Source organism: Amblyomma mixtum, chromosome 8 (genome assembly GCF_055824585.1).
Source record: "Amblyomma mixtum isolate Tamu chromosome 8, ASM5582458v1, whole genome shotgun sequence".
Taxonomy (NCBI): domain Eukaryota; kingdom Metazoa; phylum Arthropoda; class Arachnida; order Ixodida; family Ixodidae; genus Amblyomma; species Amblyomma mixtum.
Genome location: NC_143019.1, coordinates 99,024,113 through 99,031,028, shown reverse-complemented (window position 1 = coordinate 99,031,028; position 6,916 = coordinate 99,024,113).

Here is a 6,916-nt window from a genome sequence, read left to right as displayed (position 1 = left end):
GCTTTCGTTGACAGATTATAATATGTTGACTAAGAAATGCTACTAGTCGAGCGGAAATTAGTTTCTAAAGAGGAAAATTAAGAATACTTAGTACTCATATTGGCCGAAAACTACTCCGTCGTTTTGTTCTCCACATTTGTAAATAAGAACAGCATTGGCTACTTTAGGAAAATTTTCATGGGTACTAGTCCCAATCGCATGGTTAATATATATGGCATAATAGAACCGACAGAATTTCAATGTTATATTTTAATATTGAGGTCTGAATACCGTCATGTCCAACGGAAAATCTAGAGTGTATTACTACAGATATAAATTCGTCCGCAGTTGTTGCACATCAAGTACAGCTCTAGGCATGTTAATATATGCGGAATTAGTTGAGAAATAATCTGTAAAAGATTCAATAATATTGTACAGTAGCTGATGAATCATTAATATCTTCCACGGAAAGGTCATCAGAGGTAATAGTTTTTTTTTACAAGTTCCGTGGTGTATTCACCAATTTCCCACAGTTTCGAATCAATGTCAACATCCGTGACATGGTTGCCATGATACAGTTTTTAGCTGTCCACACCATAACAGCAGACTTAATTCTGCAAACCTTCATTTGTTCAAGATAATAGCTGTTCATTTTGTCGTGCTTCCATTTGTGAAAGATTGAATCTATTTTCTTCAGTACACCAAGTATAAAATAAATAATCTACAGGCAGAGGGCTTTTTTGTAGTTACGGCTTCTGCATTCGCGTTTGGATTTCATTCAAGCATTAGATATGGAACGGATGAAATTCTCGCATTCTATATTTACGTCACCGTCATAGAATGTTTTAGTTCTCTGCAAGAGGTTTCGTGCACTGCATAATTCACTCGAGTTCTTTTATCTCAAATGCTCGTTAGCAATACGGATATAGTGCGTGGTAAAAACATGAAAGTTGGACAGTGATCACGAATAGTTATATCACGAACGCCAGCGGGAACGTTGAATTCGTTGTTACAGAACATGTGATCAATAAGGATTCAAGATTTTAGTTTTACCCGAGTAGTTGAATAACTAACATATTTAAAGTTATATAACTGCACGAGACGCAAGTAAGTATTCATGCTCGGAACATCCATCATTCAGAAGGATGATATTGAAATCGCCGCATATAACAAGTGAAATATTATAACTCATTAGTGAATTGCCGATAGCTTCCATCGCAGAGAAAAAGACCTTGAGAATAGTGTTCGGAGGTCGGTATTCAGCACCAGTAATAAGAGCGCGCCTGAGGTGAACAAAGAGAAATTCGGCAGAAGCTTAATACATGAACGATCCATGATGCTCTGGTAATCAACATCTTCCTGTATGAAAAGGGATACCTCCCCACATCGTGATGTGCGGGACCTTGGTAGTGATACCTAGAATATCCGGGTATTTCAGCGCTTTTATTTTCTTTTAACTATGTTTCCATACTTGCAGTAACGCCATAGAGAAAGAAGTGTTGTTACAAATGCACCAGAAGACGGTCTAAATTTTTGCGTGTGCTGCGAATACTGAAATCTGAGACAGATATGTTTTCTATTTCACTCCAGATTTGCTAGATTTGCATAATATGAACAGCTATTCTCTTAGAGAACTTGTTTCAAACTGTTTCACTTGGCGCGTGAATAAAATGTTAATTTTAAAGTTTCTGCATCAACATTTTGCCGTCTGACACTGATGTCAGTTTCCATTTTTACCATTTTTTGGATTCCTAAGAGTACTTTGTTTTGCAGGACATAGGAGCTCATTCAAGTAAATTGGCGTCTTGCCCTCAGATCCCAGGTGCGAAAAATTCATTCTTAGCTGCTTTCGAGCTTTCAGAACTTTATCCCTTAAGAACAGGAAAAAAACTGACGCTTATGTTTTGTTGATCTTTCTTCTTTGGGGACATCAACTTCATAGTTCAGGCACACCGATGTTGCTTTTAATGTGGGGATAAGGTTTTCGCCCGTCACGACAAGAACACCTTTTACCTCTAGTTACTTCTCGAAATGTGTTGCTGCATATTAGACAAAGAATCCGTTACTTCATTTATTTTGATACCAAGCGGTCCATTAGCTTATACTTTGTACCAGCAGTTGAAGAAATTCAACTTGCAACACTGACAACGTCGCAGTTTGCACAAAGCCCCTAATACAGTCAGTGTTTAGAACCCGTGGGGTAATATAGTAGCTTCGGTGTTCTTTTCCCATTGCCCGTACGGTAAGAAAATATGACTTTACCTTATAATCCCAAACGCGAGAGTAGTTGCGCATCCTGTGCTGGCGCGATAAAAAAGAATAACGACTAGCGAGCTTAGTATTACGAGATCTTGCTCGTCTAGGTTCCTGAATTCAAAGCTCGCTCGGTACGCTTTGCTCCGTTGAATATTTATAAAATGGTGTCGCTACATGTGGTTTGTTGTCCGAATTGGGTTAAGTGCTTCCATGCTGCAAAATATATATTGGGCGTCCGCGTTTGCTACACTTTAAACGCCAGTGATACAATGTTAAACTAGTGTAATGCACGTGACATTCTTCATTTCGAACCACATTGTCGATAAAGAAAACTTAAAAACTGGGTTGCCCTTCGATGTTGACAGCCTTCTACTACACACTAAAATCTTGTCGCTAATACAAAAAACGTTTGCCGGGGAATTTTGTTAATATTTAGTCCAATAGCTACTAAGATGTATCAAGTACACATTGCCCGCATCATTTTTCTATCTACTCGCTCAGACAGCGCCGACGCATCTCTTCCAGTTTTTCATAATAAACGTTTGCTCACCTGCACATGCTGGCGCCAGATTCCTCATATCCAGGTACTAATAGCGTGCCCCGGAGGCCATCTCGTGTGCAAGCCGACATTCGCCGCTGCGGTTTGTGCGCATATCATCGCAACTGAAGCTTTACTTTTGAGGGTAGTAACAGCTAGCGCTGTTGAAAAGATGACAATGCTGCACAATGCTTCGCTACCTCTGAGCCTAGGTATGCCCATGTCCAGAGTTTGCAAACAGCACTGCATCGCATCCGCATGACCGCAGTACTTCCCAAATCCAGCCGTATAAAGAAAGTGCTGTCATGTTAGGACGGACATAACGAGTAAAAAAAATTAATTCCTGACGGCAAAGGTCCGAGAAAGGAACAGAATCAAAACCAGTTTTTAGCGCTTCGTCTACAGCTTTCAGATTGAAGCTTTTATTTCACCTGTATGCGCTCAGTGACGCGGACATAGCAAAACGCAGATTCGCAGCATGAAGCAACCGATCCCTTTTGTCCCTGAGCCTATCTGTTAGGCCTTCTCGAAACCTTCCAGTTTTATCTTTCTGGTGGTATTATTTTCTATATTTATTACTTGCACGGAATCGCGAACACTTCACTAATTTAGGAACAGTTGCAAAAACGAATATTTCCCTGTCCATAAACCCAGAACGAAAACCTAACCAAAAGCTGCCTACCAATGTCGCTTCTACGGTCTGCTTCGAAAAATTTGGAACTGCGGTACAGATGTTAATGTCGAGGGGAGTGAAAAGCGAATACTAGCAAATCAGCACAGCTATATTGCAGGCCTATCGACGAATAATATTTGAATTGCATGTGTCATGCTACTGATGAGGTTGTAAAAAACCAAACTGAAACTTTGTGTGCTTTTGTCATTTTTTACTTATTTAGAAGATTTTACAATAACTGTTGATGTGAGCTTCTTGACATTCCTCTGGGACTACGTTACGAACCCAAAACACTATGTGACTGTTGTGGGAAGACCTCGGAGATATACTAGGCCTAAGGGCGGTACTGCCGGATACCTTCTTCGGACCCTTCTTCGGACCCTTCGGATACCTTCTCCTCTTTGGTTTATTGTTATATGAAATGGCCCCTACTTTCAACATTTATCTCGCCTCCTCTACGCTCAGGATATTAGATGCTCAAAAATTTCACAGAATGAATGGCTGCACACAATTTGAACAAACATACCTGCTTTCCACGTCTGGTGTGCAGCCGACCAACTATCACCCAACAGTTGTAGAAACGTTGTTTCGTGCACGCGAAAAACGACGCCTTATGCTTCCCATATCGGATATCTGATACCTCCATTCTCGGTGGGCTGAAATTCGATACCTCGGAAATTTTTTTTTACTCTTCGCTTCTCCTCTTTGCAATCACAAACCGCATTACCTGGATGGTCATACACACCCTCGGTGAGGAGGGTCGCGTATCCAGAGTGATGAAAAGTGCAGAAGCCTTAAATAATTCTATCGTATTAATTGTAGTACGCTTCTGTCACATAGCGCAGCCACGGCGAGACCAACAAAGTTCGTATACAGCGAGTTCAGTCGAAGTTCCAAGTAACAGCAAACACTGTCGGTCTAGAAAGACTAAAATCAACACTCGCTCCCTCCTACCTACGCAGGTCACTTACAATGAAATTTATGAACTCTCGAACAACAAACGCTGAGCAAACAGTTCTTTTTAAACTCCCCAACTGCGTCGTGGTCCTTGACTATGCAGAATTGGTTAGCTGCGTCTGATGTATCACGCACAAGGTCATACGAATATTGAGCTTTTTCTAAGTGATTAGAGGTACCACCAAAACACAATCGCACATAGTCTAAAAGCGTACAATGCACATCCAGAGCTTCTCGATATATTTACCTGTTTGCTACGTGTCTTTTGTCAAAACTTCAACATACTATGTTTGCGACGATCTGACGTTGCTTTAGCCGCCGTGCAGTAAACCCGTACCCGGTCTCCCGATGTCCACCGGCTGCAAAATAGGCTATTGGTACTTGTTTTGGAAAAACAGCTCTTAGCAGTTTAGTGTTTCACTATGCTCCTCCACTATATGTTGTAATATAGCCTATGTTTACGCCACAGCGTACGGAGCCCGCGTCGCAGAGAAGCCGGTGTTGGCATTGCTATCGGCGTGACAGGACAATACAGACTGGTCGAAAAGATGGCTGCTGCACTAGGCGCCCATAGATGGGGACAGCCCAGCCAGCGCCACGAAAGGAATCCCTGGCCCGCTGGTTGCGAGCCAGACACACACCGCTACCCCGTTCAGGCACGATGGCTGAAGCAGCGCTTTTTATGGTTGTCGCGTGGTCTTTCACATAGAGACTATGATGGCGAAAAAGGAAAGAATGTGTGTGTCTCCGTGGGCAAGGGGAACCGCAGTCGCGCCATATCCTAGAATGTGGGGCTTTAGTATCCCCCAGTTTTTATTATACACTCCAAGAAACTCTCATCGCCGGCAAGCAACGCGCGGACGAGGCCGCGAGAACTGCTGACCACGAGGGAGATTTTGTGTCCATCCCCATCTCGAGAGCCGACGCAGAGGGTGGGCTTCGAACACTGGCGCGAGAGATCACGCTTGCCTTGTGTACTTCCGGCCAGTTTTCGAATCAGCGTCTCTTATCCCTGGATCCTGACCTGATGTTACGGCTTCTGTCCGACCTACCACGACGAGAGGCACCTTTACTGTGTCGCCTGTGGCTTACTGTCGCATTCACCAAACACTTATCTACTGTGATCCGCATGGCTGACAACCCTGCCTGTGACATCTGTGCCCGTGATGGGACAATCTCTCATATCCTTTTTGAATGTCCAGCGTACATTTCTGCCCGACATTCTCTCCGCCTTGCGCTGGAATCCCCCGCTTCACGCCCGGTAACGGAGTTCCAGACTCTGGGACACTGGCCACCGATCGGCGGTGAGGGCCTGCCACGCCATCCTACGGTTCTTGCGAGTGTCGGGCCTGCACGACACGCTGTGACTTTGCCTAAGCCTTTTCGCGTTGTACTTTTCGTCATCTCTCCCTTTCTTCCCTCACCTTTATATACCCCCATCCCTTTCCCCCAGTGCAGGGTAGCAAACTGGTTTCAGCTACGGGTTATACTCCCCGCGTTTCCTCCTCTTCCTCGTCCTCCTCCAAGAAGATCTGCTGCTCATACTCTTCGGCCATATTGTGCTTCAATTCTGAACATATTTGATTGCTTCTTGCATTCTAAGCTTTATTATGTTTTGTGTTCCACTGTTTCAGGCTTCTCTTCTTTTGCCAACAACATTTAAATCTGCTATGTACATTCTTCGCTGTGGCGGCTTTCCTAGTCTTATTCTCCTTTTTTCCTTTTCCAGAAAATTTTACCTTTTACATGCATGCTCATTTCAGTACTACTGCTGTCCTATGTTCCATTTTAAAGCTTATGATGTGTGGATATCGGTATTTTCCTGTATGCAGTGCCTAGTCGGCACACTCGAACTCTGGTTCTTTTATTTCGCTGATCTCTTGTTAATGCGCCAGTAACAACCGCGACAGGTTGTTCCCGCGCGCTATAGCAAACTTTGATTCCTTGATTGTTTCTGTACTTCAATGACGTGAGGAAAGGTACCCCTAATAAACAATCTTTAGAATCGTGTTCTTTTTGACGCTTGCTCATTTGTAAGCGCCTTGGCTTAGGGCACAGAAAGGCGAATAGCAAGTGGTCAAAATATGTTTTACGTCACCTAAATACAATTTTCAGTAACTTTCCATGGTATGTCGTGTTGTAGGGAAAGGGTGTTAAAAAGTTTCCTTTTTGAAGCTGGCGCATTTTCAATCGCTTAGAACGTGTGTACGGTCTTTTGCGTATGGTTCTACAAAAACATATCTAGGAGAACACGCTATAAAATAGCTCAATTTCAATACAGATGCGAAAGACGCACAGGCCGAGAAATGTACGCGAAAAAAATAAAGTAAGTCTGGCGTTGCAATTGCTAAGAAAACTAACATTGCAATGGTAACTTTGCGAGACCGTAAACTCACACGTTTAGTATGCTTGTAAGGAAACCAACCACTCGTTGCAGAGGTAGAGAATAATTATTTGAACCCAATATTTTCGCAGAGAAAGAAAGAAAGCATTTTTTGTACTAAAGTGTTTCT